This window comes from Hemitrygon akajei, chromosome 3 (assembly GCF_048418815.1).
Source record: "Hemitrygon akajei chromosome 3, sHemAka1.3, whole genome shotgun sequence".
In the NCBI taxonomy this organism is placed as follows: Eukaryota; Metazoa; Chordata; class Chondrichthyes; order Myliobatiformes; family Dasyatidae; genus Hemitrygon; species Hemitrygon akajei.
This window is the reverse complement of record NC_133126.1, coordinates 22,017,412-22,030,711: the sequence shown is the minus strand read 5'-3', so window position 1 is coordinate 22,030,711 and position 13,300 is coordinate 22,017,412. Positions and strand designations below refer to the sequence as shown.

The 13,300-nt window shown below is 42.3% G+C and overlaps 1 protein-coding gene across 42 annotated transcripts in view; it reads right to left on the bottom strand.

Moving 5' to 3' along the window:
* Positions 1-13,300, bottom strand: part of nrxn3a (neurexin 3a) — a 2,216,268-nt gene that overhangs the window by 1,651,230 nt on the left and 551,738 nt on the right. The gene's annotated exons all lie outside the window — the stretch shown is intronic.

The following is a 13,300-nucleotide window of genomic DNA, read 5'->3' as shown; positions in this document are numbered from 1 at the left end:
ACAGAGATGAAACAGTCTGTAAACACCCTGTAGCATCATTCTACTTCCCCAAGGATAAAACATCAATTTCTCTGTGTGGTCTTTATGAATGTGGTGCCGTAGATTTAGGCTACTTGCAATCCAAATATTCATCAACCTCGTTTCATCATTTAAACTACTTATACATATTAGAAGTTGGACTGGTAAGCACTGACTTTCATCCGTAATGGTATCATGGACATAATCTGTCCCCCTTGCTTGAATTACACATTGACATACACTATCAATCAGGTCTAAGTAGATTTTTGGCTCCAGACATCAAGCCAAAAGCTATTTTCCAAGTGGTGGTTCTGATGGCATGTATACATGGTCCATAAAACCATAAGATATAAGAACTTAATTAGGCCATTTGGCCCCTCGAGTCCGCTCTGCCATTTCATCATGACTAATTGATTTTCTCTTTCAGCCCCAGTCTTCTGCCTTCTCCTCGTATCCCTTCATTGCCTGAATAATCAAGGATCTATCAACCTCTGCCTTAAATATACCCAATGATTTGGCCTCCATGACTGCCTGTGGCAACAAATTCCACAGATTCATCACTCTCTGGCTGAAGAAATTTCTCCTCATCTCCATTCTAAAGGGACACCCCTCTATTCTGAGGCTGTGTCCTCTGGTCTTTGACTCTCCCACCACAGGAAATATCCTCTCCACATCCACTCTATCAAGGCCTTTCTACATTCAATAGGTTTCAACAAGGTCACCAGTCTTCTGAATTCCAGTGAGTAGAGGCCCAGAGCCATCAAACTCTCCTCATAGGACAAGCCTTTCAACCCTAGAATCATCTTCATGAACCTCTATTGAACCCTCTCCAATGTCAGCACATCCTTTCTTGACGTGAGCAATTCTGGTCCCTCCCCACCCCCCACCCAGCTATTATCAATGTTCTTTCGAGATTGTCTGCCTGGCATCCGTGGTCGCACAACCAGGACTCGTGATCTGCTCCAGCTGCTCATACGGCCATCCACCGCCTGCTGCCATGGCTTCACGTGACCCTGATCATACGTACACATATGAGAATGCTAAACATGCACTTGTGTGATGAATGTCTACAGGCACGTATACATATAAGCAAATGTGCTTAAGTACCTGTGTTATTTATTATTTATTGAGATACGACACAGAATTGGCCCTTCCGGTCCTTCAAGCCAATCCGGCCAGCAATCCCCCAGTTTAGCCCTTTCCTAATCAAGGGACAATTTATAATGATCAATTAACCTACCAACCAGTTCATCTTTGGGCTGTGTGAGGAAACCGGAGCACCTGGAGGAAAGCCACGCGGTCACGGGAAGAAAGTACAGATTCCTTACAGGCAGTGGCAGGAATTGAACCTGAGTCGCCTGTCCTGTAAAGTCTGTGTGAGAGCACGAACAGTAGACTGTGGTGAGAGGAAAGCCTCATGGGTTCAGCAACTGAGCACATTCATGGCTATTTAAGTCAGTCCAGGAACCCTTGGAGATCCTGGACATCATGCAGAGATCACAGATCACAGTTCCTCTCTGCTGTTCCTGGACACTGAGACCTCTGCAGGCAGAATGAAAATGAAAAATCAAAGCCCTGACCTGAGGCTACGGCTTTTTAATATGTTCTCTGCACTGATCGCTCTGAATTCAGCAAAATGTAGTTCTGTTTCTCCACCCATTCATATTTAATATCAGAGAGGCAAACAAAAGATTCCTGGATAACGCTGACTTATCCCATATATCATTAAGACAAGCAAAGAACAGTTAGACTTTCTCACAAATGTACTTGTTTATTTTGAGTCGATGTGTTCTGAACTTCTGCTGGCAGCTCAGAAGGGCCGGGTGAACTGTGTGTCCCTGTGTCTGTGCATTACTGTGCTGCGGTCAGGAACGTACGGGAGGCCAAACGCTGGAGGTCTAACCCGTAGTGCTGCCTCTCACCGTCCATCAACTGGACTCACTGTGCTGAGCCCGAGAAGCAGATACAGCTTCGGTCCAGCATCATGGTTTCCCACAAGCCATGGGTGTTAGACGTAGAATGGTTACATTTATTTGAAAGTAGACTTCAAAAGTTGATAGGTAAGTATGGAATAAAAACAAAAAACTGTTGAAAACATTCAGTAGGTCAGGCAACATTTCAGAAAAGAGAAAGAGTTCTTACGCCGTTTTCACAGATACTGTCTGATATTGACAATTGCTAAAATTTTCTGCTTTTAGTTCAGGTTTCCAGCAATGAATTAATGTGAGCTTTCTAATTAATTTCTCAGTGTTCTGTGATTTGTTTCTATTTCTTTCCAGTTGTTTTTTAAATCTGTTTTGACCGAATTTAATTATAGAGATATTTTGAAGGACATTGAAAGGAATTTTGATCACACAACTTGTCAAGAATCTGTCAGGAAGGTCTGGTTTGGGACTTCCATACTCACTGCCTGACTCTTAGTGGCCGCTTGCGACCCGCTTTGCTTTAACGTCCAGCAGTGAGATCAAGACCTCAGTGGGCACAGCTCAGAAGGACGTCAGCTCAGAAGAACAGAGATGAGGAGAAATTTCTTTGGCCAGAGGCTAGTGAATCTGTTGAATTCATTGCCACAGATTGTTATGGAGCCAAGTCATTGGGTATAGTCAAAGGCGAGATTGATAGGTTCTAGATTAGGAAAGATGTTAGAGGTTTCAGGGTGAAGGCGGGAGAATGGGTATGAGAGGAATAATAAATCAGCCATGATTGAATGGCAGAAAAGACTTGATGGGCTGAATGGCCTAATTCCACTCCTATGCCTTATGGTTTCTGACCCAAGACTCAAATGTATCAGTGATGCTGCAAACAGTTAATGCAGCCACAAGGATGATTCAGGGTCTGGCTGGTCTGACCTACCACCATCATAAAATATAGAACAACCTTTTTTTAATGCAACTTTATGGAAAAAAGAATATTGAGAATGTGAATATTGAGGTGAAGATGCTTGGGAATAAGATATTGTACTAATTCCCCCCAAATTTGAGACCTTTGGCAACACCTGAAACATTTTTAAAGCTAAGAATGCAGAAGATTCATTATTTTATTCTATCAATTGAATTGATCAGTCACGCACAGTCATATTCACTTAGCATTGTGCTCAGATATGAGTGTCTTAATTTTATTTAAAGATACAGCACTATAATCTCATCCTACTTATACTCAGCCTCCCATGCAACTTCGACTGGCGACATTTGTCATTATACCCAGTTCACAGTTCAGGCACTCTCTTCCTATCAGCACTGTGGGGCGATTTCAACAGGGTTCTCAAAGGAAGGCTTGAAACTACATTCAAGATTTCACACTGTTTATTTCATTCTTCAGAAAGGAAAACAAAATACTTGCTACTCCAGATTTGATGCAGCATAAAAAACACAATAATCATAAAGGGCACAACAAAAAACAACAAGAAAAAGCCAATGAATATAAATATAAAAGCAAACCTATACAACACAGTGTACAAGTAACTGTGTGTCACCATATATACATTAGCTGTGTGTAGTGTGTAGTGTAGGCCTCCATTAGTCTCGATAGACCATGGAATTATTTTATGGAAGACCAGCAGTTGCCCAAGCTGCAAGTCTCCCCTCTCCATGCCACCGATGTTGTCCAAGGGAAGAGCATTAGGACCCATACAGCTTGGCACCAGTGTTGTCGCAGAGCAATGTGTGGTTAAGTGCCTTGCTCAAGGACACACACGCAACCACAGCCAAGGCTCGAACTAGCGACCTTCAGATCATTAGACAAGCACTTTAACCACTTGGCCATGCGCCAACACATTATTACTTTATTACTTATTACTTTACTTTATTGTCACCAAACAATTGATACTAGAGTGTACAATCATCACAGTGATATTTGATTCTGCGATTTGCGCTCCCTGGAGTACAAATCGATAGTAAATATAATAAAAATTTAAATTATAAATCATAAATAGAAAATAGAAAAGAGAAAGTAAGGTAGTGCAAAAAAACTGAGAGACAGGTCCAGATATTTGGAAGGTACGACCCAGATCCGGGTCAGGATCCGTTCAGCAGTCTTATCACAGTTGGAAAGAAGCTGTTCCCAAATCTGGCCATACGAGTCTTCAAGCTCCTGAACCTTCTCCCGGAGGGAAGAGGGACAAAAAGTGTGTTTGCTGGGTGGGTCTTGTCCTTGATTATCCTGGCAGCACTGCTCCGACAGCGTGTGGTGTAAAGTAAGCCCAAGGATGGAAGATTGGTTTGTGTGATGTGCTGGGCTAGGTTCACAATCTGCAGCTTCTTCCGGTCTTGGACAGGACAACTTCCATACCAGGTTGTGATGCACCCTAGAAGAATGCTTTCTACGGTGCATCTATAGAAATTAGTGAGTGTTTTAGGGGACAGGCCAAATTTCTTCAGCTTTTTCAGGAAGTAAAGATGCTGGTGGGCCTTCTTGGCAGTGGACACTGCTTGGTTAGACCAAGTCAGGTCATTTGTGATATTCACCCCGAGAAACTTAAAGCTTTTGACCTGTTCCACCTGTGCACCACTGATGTAGATGGGGTCATGCGGTCCACAACTCCTTCTGAAGTCAACAACCAATTCCTTCGTCTTGCTGACATTGATGGATAGGTTATTGTCTTCACACCATGCCACCAGGTTCTTAATTTCCTCTCTGTACTCAGACTCATCATTACCCAAGATACGGCCTACAATTGTGGTGTCATCAGCAAACTTATATATTGAGTTCAATGGAAACTTGGCTACACAATCATGGGTGTACAGTGAGTTCAGCAGGGGACTGAGTACACAGCCTTGTGGGGCACCGGTGCTCAGAGTGATTGTAGAGGAGAGCTTGTCCCCTATTTTTACAGCCTGGGTCCTGTCTGTGAGGAAGTTGAAGATCCAGCTGCAGATCTGAGTGCCAAGACACAGGTTCCGGAGCTTAGGAATCAGTTTATTTGGAATGATGGTATTAAAGGCAGAGCTGTAGTCGATGAAAAGGAGCCTTACATATGCATCTTTATTCTCCAGGTGTCCTATGGAGGAATGTAGTGCCAGAGAGATGGCATCCGTTGACCTGTTGCTCCGGTAGGCGAATTGCAAAGCGTCGAGGTTGACCGACCATTAGCTATGTACAGTACTGTGCAAAAGTCTCAGGCACATATATACAGCTAGGGTGCCTATGACTTTTGCACAGTACTGCTTTTGTCAACGTGGAGCGCAGAGCGAGCTTGTAAATCTGGCAGGAGCAAAGGATGTTGGGAATGGTGAGGATGGAGTGTCACGGGCGGGGTGTGGGACAAGTGGGAGAAAACAAGTACCAGGGGCAAGAGGTGGCAAGGGTGCAGACACACCCAGCCCTGAAACACCAGGTAAAGTAATTTGATTCCTAACAACTGGTTTATTGATCATTACAGAAAGTCTCTCTGGTGCTTCCCACTCCCTCTGCTCTCCCTTCTCCTTTTCCCCAACCATAATTCCCATCTCCCTGCTCCCCTCCCACTCTCCGTCCATATCAGAATAAGACTTTTGCACAGTACTGTACATGGACCGATTGTATGCACTAAAGTGATCCTGACAAGGGAATGATAAAGTGATAAAGTGACAAAGTGACTCAATATCAGGAACTATTCTAGGCAGCAGCCAGGCATTTGAAAACACAGTAGGACATCGACTGCATCCTACTGTAATACTGTAACATAGTAATTTGCTTCTGTTTTTGAGTGTGTCAATGCGTGGTAAAGCTAAAGGTGTACTTACAAAGAATTCACTCTACGGCAGTGCAGTCGATGCATTTTGAGCTCCTACAAGTAGCAATGTTTCAACAAATGGATAAGTAAATTTAATATCCAAGTACATAATACATTTTCTTCCAGGCATTCACAGGAAAATAAAAAATGTAATAGAATTTATAAAAAAAAGATACATGACCAAAGATTGACAAACAACAAATGTACAACAAAGGACACATTGTGCATGTAAAAAATAAATAACACTGAAATCATGAGTTGTAGAGTCCTTGAAAGGAAGCCTGTAGATTGCTGAATCAGTTCAAAGGTTAACAAAGATGAGAGTACTTTTTTCCCCTACTAGAGGTCAAAGGTTAAGGGTGAAAGGTGAAAAGTTTAAGGGGAACATGAGGGGAAACTTCATGAGGTGGTGAGAGTGCAGAACTAGCTGCCAGAGCAAGCAGTGTATACGAGCTCGATTTCAACATTTAAGAGAAGTTTAGATAGGTATGTGGATGGTGGGGGTATGGAGAACTGTGGTCTGGGTGCAGGTTGGTGGGAGTAGGCAGGTTAAGTGGTTCAGCACAGACTAGGTATAATCTTTCTGCGCTTATTGAAAATAATGCTATGGGTTTATTTATATTAATTTGAGAGAGCAGCTGGAGCCAGGTCATTAACAAGAAACATCGCATTATCTTCCACTCCCCACAGACGCTGCTTGTCCTGCTGAGTATTTTCAGTATTTTCTGCTTTTATATTGGAGCAGTGGGCTAGGACTCAATGTGATTCCAGAAAGATGTTGCCTAATTAAGAAATGTTACATTTATAACTCCCCCTACCCCCCCCCCCCCCACTGTGCTACCGTGGTGCATCTTATCATTTTAAACTAAAGTAAAGCAGTGCTGATGTTATGAATCGAAAATAAAAGAGAGAATTCTGGAAGTACTCAGTAGCATCTGTGGAGAAGGAAGTGAGTAAAATGCATAATGTTTCTGATAAAGTTGTTTAATCAGAAATGTTGAGCACTTGTCATTCAAGCAAGAAAATGGTTAATTTTATATCTCATTTGAAAGATTACCCTGTCAGTAGCATTGGATGACACTGTGACTGATAAGACCTTTTTATTCAAAATTCTGGGCGATGACCAGAGTCTAAGAGTTTCAGAGATCAGTGTTCCACCAACCCTGAACCCTGAAGAGAGGTCATGGGTTAAGGGTGAAAAGTTAAAAGTTGCAGAGAGAAACTTAGAACTTTATTGTCATTGCTGAAGACACCAGGAGATTGAAGTGCTATTCCATTCTGTGCAAAATAGCATACAGGAAATCCAGTCACTAAAAGCACACTGACTACATTCAAAAATAATGTCTGAGTTATTTAGAATGACATCTAAGTTACAGCTGAACTAAAAACAGACAGCTCTAAAATTAAAAGAAGGAGTGGCTGCCCCATTCCAGTATTGCACGTTACATATTGTAAAATACAATGATTAAATGGTTAAGGCGAACCTGAGGGTAGTGTGAGTGTGGGATCAGCTGCCAGTGAAAGTGGTGGATGTGGGTTCGATTCCAACATGGAGGAAAAGTTTGGACCAGTACATGGATGGGAGGAGTATGCAGGGATATGGTCTGGGTGTACGTCGATGGGACTAGGCAGAATAACAGTTTGGCATGGACCAAATGGCCCAAGGCTTTTGTTTCAGTGCTGTAGTGTTCTAAGACTCTACAATTTCACGAGTCAGCTGATATATAAGGCAAAAGTGAAGCAGAGTAGAAGGATTCCCCTGTGGTGTGCAGTCTGCTGAGTTTTGCCTTACTAGGCCAAATGAATTGTTCCTGCATCACAATAGTGTAATAAAAAAAAAACATGTACCATTGAAATAGTTCGGCAGGATTTATAAGTCTAGTTATTGAGATATGTTACTGAATAGGCCCTTCCTGCCCTTCGAGCTATGTGCCCAGCAACCCTGATTTAATCCTAGCCTAATCATGGGACAATTTACAATGGACAATTAACTTACTAACCAGTACATCTTCGGAATGTGGGAAGAAACCGCAACAGCTGGATGAAACCTATACAGTCACGAGGAGAATGTAAAAAACTCCTTACAGGCAGGAGCGGGGACTGATCCCAGGTCGCTGCTACTGTAAAGTGTTGTGCTAACCACCATGCTACTACGCCACCCTATGCCACTGATCTAAAGTAAACATTATAATGATTACAATATGTAGCTCAGTGTCTTATTAATATCATTTGTGTCCTGTAAGTACTTGATCAGAAATATAAAAAGTATCATTTCAGACTTCATTTTTAATCTTAACGAGAGCAAAAGAGGCAAGTTGCCAGCTTGTACATGTGCAAAAACCTTTCATTCCTCTGCAGTTAATAAAGCAAACTGGTGGCTGTGTTCATAGCATAACATTATATTCTACAAATCTCCCAAGGCAAATTCTCAGCCAATATTAACTGTTGGTTTTAATGTCTGTCCTTTTCTTCAGAGTAACAATACACATTACACAATGTAATAATATTCTACTAAATAATGAAATGCTTGGTGAAAAACTGGTTTATGTTTCATATAATCACAAAATTATACAATCAGCCACACAAACCATGACATATTGAAAGGATTGTCCGTTTTAATTCTGTTCCCAAGCTTTCTCCCCATAAAACTATGTAAATTAGCTCAAATATTTCTACTACATCCAATTGCCTTTATCCTGGCTCAGTACACACTCAACGGCCACTTTATTAGGCACCCCTGTACACCTGCTGTTAATGAAAAAATCTAATCAGCCAGTCATGTGGCTGCAACTTAATGCACACAGATATGGTCAAGAAGTTCAGTTGCTGTCCAGACCAAATATCATAATGAGGGAAGAAATGTGATTTAAGTGACTTTGACCATGGAATGATTGTTAGAAGATAGAACAAAGAAATCTACAGCACACGATGTTGTGCTGACCATGGAACCTACTTTAGAAACTGGCTAGAATTACCTACTGTATAGCCCTCTATTTTTCTAAGCTCCACATACCTATCTAAGAGTCTCTTAAAAGCCCTATTGTATCCGCCTCCACCACCGTCGCTGGCAGTGCATTCCACGCACTCCTCACTCTCCGTGTGAAAAATTTACCCCCGACATCCCCTCTGTCCTTACTTCTAAGCACTTTAAAACTATGCCCGCTTGTGTTAGCTATTTCAGCCCTAGGAAAAAACCCCTGACTATCCACATGATCAATGCCTCTCATCATCTTAAACACATCCATCAACCACCTCTCATCCTCTGTCGCTCCAACGAGAAAAGGCCAAATTCACTCAATCTATTCTCAGAAGGCACATTCTCCATTTTGGGCGATATTCTTGTAAATCTCCTCTGCACTCTATCTAGTGTTGGTGCCAGATGGGGTGGTTTGAGTATCTCAGAAACTGCTTGTCTCCTTGGATTTTCATGCACAACAGTCCCTAGAGTTTATAGAGAATGGTGCAAAAAACAAAAGAAAACATCCAGAGTGTGTTAGTTCTGTGGGAATAAATGCTTGTTAACGAGAAAGGTCAGAGGAGAGAAGTCTCCTGGCCTTTGTATTGGCAAAAACCTCAGCTGCTCAGCCAAGGTTTCTCAGTGTACCTGTTAGGACATTTCAGGTCGAGTTTTACCCCAGGGTTATAACTCAGACTGGCTCTCAAAACTTGCAAAGTCAAATCACATTCTAAAATTTAAAGGTTTATGAGCTGATCTGGGGTGCTATGGTAGTGTAGCAGCTAGCACAGAGCTACTGCAGCTCGGGGCATTCTGGAGTTCAGGGTTCAATCCTGGTGCTCTTCTGTAAGGAACTCTCGTGCATTCACCCCGTGGAATGCCTGGGTTTTCCCCGGTGCTCTGGTTTCCTCCCACAGTCCAAAGACCTACCGAGTAGGTTAATTAGTCATTCTGTGATGAGGTCCAAATAAAATCAGGGTTGTTGGGTTGAAGGGACGGCATGGCTCAAAGGACTGAAAGGACATATTCCACGCTGTATCGCTAAATAAATAAATACAATCTGTTCAGTATTCATCCTTTTCTGATTAGAGGCCTAAAAGTCCATAGGAAATAAAAGCAGAAGTGGTCCATGGCTAACTTATTTCCATTCTCCTCCCCATTTTCCTGCCTTTGCCCCACAACACTGTGAGCCGAAGGGCCTGTACAGTGCTCCACTGTTCTACGTTCCTTTTCCCCAGGTGCTCCCACTTCCCAAAGATTACTGGAATGCGAGAATGATTGGAATGTGGAGCGGGGAAGTGTTCTCACTGTGGGGGAGGCAAGGGGGAGAAAACCCTTTCAATATCGCAGTGAGAGGGAGATAGAGAACCCCAGGGTGTTCATGGACCACAAGACGCTGAGACACGGCGGTGCCCATAAGGGAGACAAAAACACGTTAGAAGTGGAGCTGTGGCAGAAACAGCCACCTCAGACACAAACACCACTTCAGGAATATAGGAAGAGTGTGGAAATTTTGGAGAGGATGCAGAACAGGTTCACTGGGATGCTCCTGAAGTCAAGCAATTGTCATAAAAAAGATACCTTTCCTCTAGCAGGACAAGGGTGGTAGGGGAAAGAATACTGAGAAGTAATAACCAGTCAGTAGAGATGTGGATTGTGTTAATGTGGCAAGTGACAACTGCAAAAAAAGCATAGAAGTAAAGGCATGGACTGCAGTAGTGACAACATCCAAGCTTCAGGAACTTCACTAACTGTGTCATAGCGTGCACCCTTCGGTGTCATAGAAAAATGGAATAACTGTTAGATTTGTGGTTAATCATTTTATTCTGTAATCAGAACCCAGTCTGTTACCTAATGGAGATGAGGAGGAATTCCTTTAGCCACGGAGTGGTGATTTGTGGAATTCGTTGCCACAGACGGCTGTGGAGGCCAAGTCACTGGATGTATTTAAGGTGGAGGTTGATAGGTTCTTGATTAATCGGGGTGTGAAAGGCCACGGGGAGAAGGCATTGAATGGGGTTGAAATGGCAGAACAGTCTCAATGAGTCTAATGATCTAATTCTGCTCCTATATCTTATGGTCTTAATTAAATCTTCCTGCAGCCACCATTCTGTTAAGAAATTGGGGTTTTACTGGGAATCTAAAAAGCTGAACCAAATTCATGCTCAGGTAGATTGACTTTGGCTGATCTCCTGGTACCCACCAGGTTTTTAACAAATTAACCATTATCTTGAACATCAACGGTACAGGATCTTTCAGTTGGCTCCAACAACTGTAGACACATGAGACTGTGGAAATAAAGGAAATCTGGAGCAACACACACACACACACACACACACACACACACACACACACACACACACACACACATCTGGCAGCATCTACGGAGAGGAGCAGAGTCAACATTTCAGGCCAAGTCCCTTCATCAGGACTGGAAAGGAAGTGGGAAGAAACTAGAACAAAAAGGTAGGGGAGGAGAGGGAGAAGTACAAACTGGCAGGTGATAGGTGAGCCTAGGTGAGAGGTAAGGTAGATGGCTGGCTAGGGGGAAGAGGGCAAAGATGTGAGAAGCTGGCGGTTGATAGGTGGAAGAGATAGAGGGCTGAAGAGGGAAGAATCTGATAGGAGAGGACAGTGGAACAAAAGGAAGGAAGTGGGGTGGAGGTGATTCTGCATCCTTCATTTCTAGTTGTAATGAAAGGTCTCAGCCTGAAACGTCAATTGTTTAATCCCCTTTATAGATGTTGCCTGACCTGCTGAGTTCCTCCAGCATTTTGTGCATGTTGTTCAACAGTTGTAGCAGCCTTCCATACATATCAATTGTCAAAAGCCGAAATTAAGAGAATGCTACTGGACTGTAGTTTTATTTTCACAGTATTAATGCCAGTAAACACAGAAGGCAATTAAAGAGCTTTGATTCTGTCTAGCTGACCATTTTGCTATATCATTAACTGCCTGGTCCAATGAACAAGGGTTTCAACCTGGAGCATTAACTTTGCCTCTCTCTCTCCTCAAATAACACCTGACCTGCTGACAATTTCTGTTGTCAATTTGCACAAAATACTGAGTTACCAGCATGATTGTGCAAGGTCCAAAGCTATTGACAGCACAGAGCTGACACCCTGCCACAGTGTCTCATGTCATTCCACTGCTTATCAGATCTATCAGTTCCTTCTCACCATTTCCACATAACCCCAATGGTTTGACCTTTCCAGTACTCTATCAGCTCCTGTTAGAATCTGCTTCCAGTGCTCTTTCAGGCAATGCATTCTAGCCTAATGAGTAAAAATATTTTTTGTAACTGCCTTATGCTTTTTGGCAATTACTTTAAAGCTGTTTGTCACATCAAACAGTATTCTTTTACTGGAAGTAAAGTCCCTCAGCTCTTTAAACACTTGAATTCAGTCACCCTTAGAAGTTCTGGTTCTAAAATGAAGGGATGGAGTAGAGATGATTGAGAGCTCCAGGGCCTTTCAAAGGTCAAGGATCAACTTTGTGCCAAATATATTTACATGCATTAGGAATAAATCTGATTCTGAAACCATTATTATGGAGTCAACTGTAAAAGATTCAAAATTCAAGGTTCAAGATTGTTTAATGTCATTTCCTGTACACAAGTGTAAAGGAGAACGAAACAATTGTTACTTCGGATCTGATGCAACACAAAAATAACACACACACAAAATAAAGTACACAGCAATAATAAAAAAGCAATATGTATACAGTCGGCCCTCCTTATCCGCAGGCGACTGGTTCCAGGACTCCCCACAGATACCAAAAAACGCAGATGCTCAAGTCCCTTATTTAACCTGTCTTAGTGCAGTGGTCTTCAGGACCCAGCGGAACCCCAGACCTTGTTGAACCTGTCTCAGCCCGGTGGACTCAGCTCTGAATCTGCAGTGCTTCTGTTCACGAAAGTAATCATGATCACGATTAAAAATAAAATGCAAGTAATAAAGCGATCGGAAAGAGGTGAAATGCTATCGGTCATTGGAAAAGTATTAGGCTACAGTCGGTCAACGATCGGAACAATTTTAATGGAGCATGTGAAAGGCCCTGCCCCGATGAAAGCTACAATTATTACTAAGCAACGCAGTGGTTTAATTATTGAAATACATATGTTTCTTAAGTGTTTTATTTGCATTGAAAGGTAAAATATATACTATATACAAAGACAAACATTTGACTAACTGATGCTAAATAATACCGGATGTACCTGTTCCGATTTCAAGTCCGACTTAAAGACAGACTCAGGGACGGTACTCGTTCATAACCCGGGGACTGCTTGTACTTCTAAATCATCTCTAGATTACTTATAATACTAATACAATGTAAGGGCTATGTAAGTAGTTGTTACACTGTATTGTTTAGGGAATAATGACAAGAAAAAGTAGTCTGTACATGCTCAAACAACAAGTGCTGGAGAGAGAACTTCCGGGTTTTCCCGATCTGCGGTTGGTGGAATCTGCAGATAAGGAGGGCCGACTGTAAACACATAAGATAGCTTATGTACTATGTACTTTAACATAAAGTGACACTGGGCTGTACATAAGGTGACTGAGAGAGATAATAAAGTAGTGGCTGAGTTAATGTGTGGAGGTGTTGGTTAGACTTAC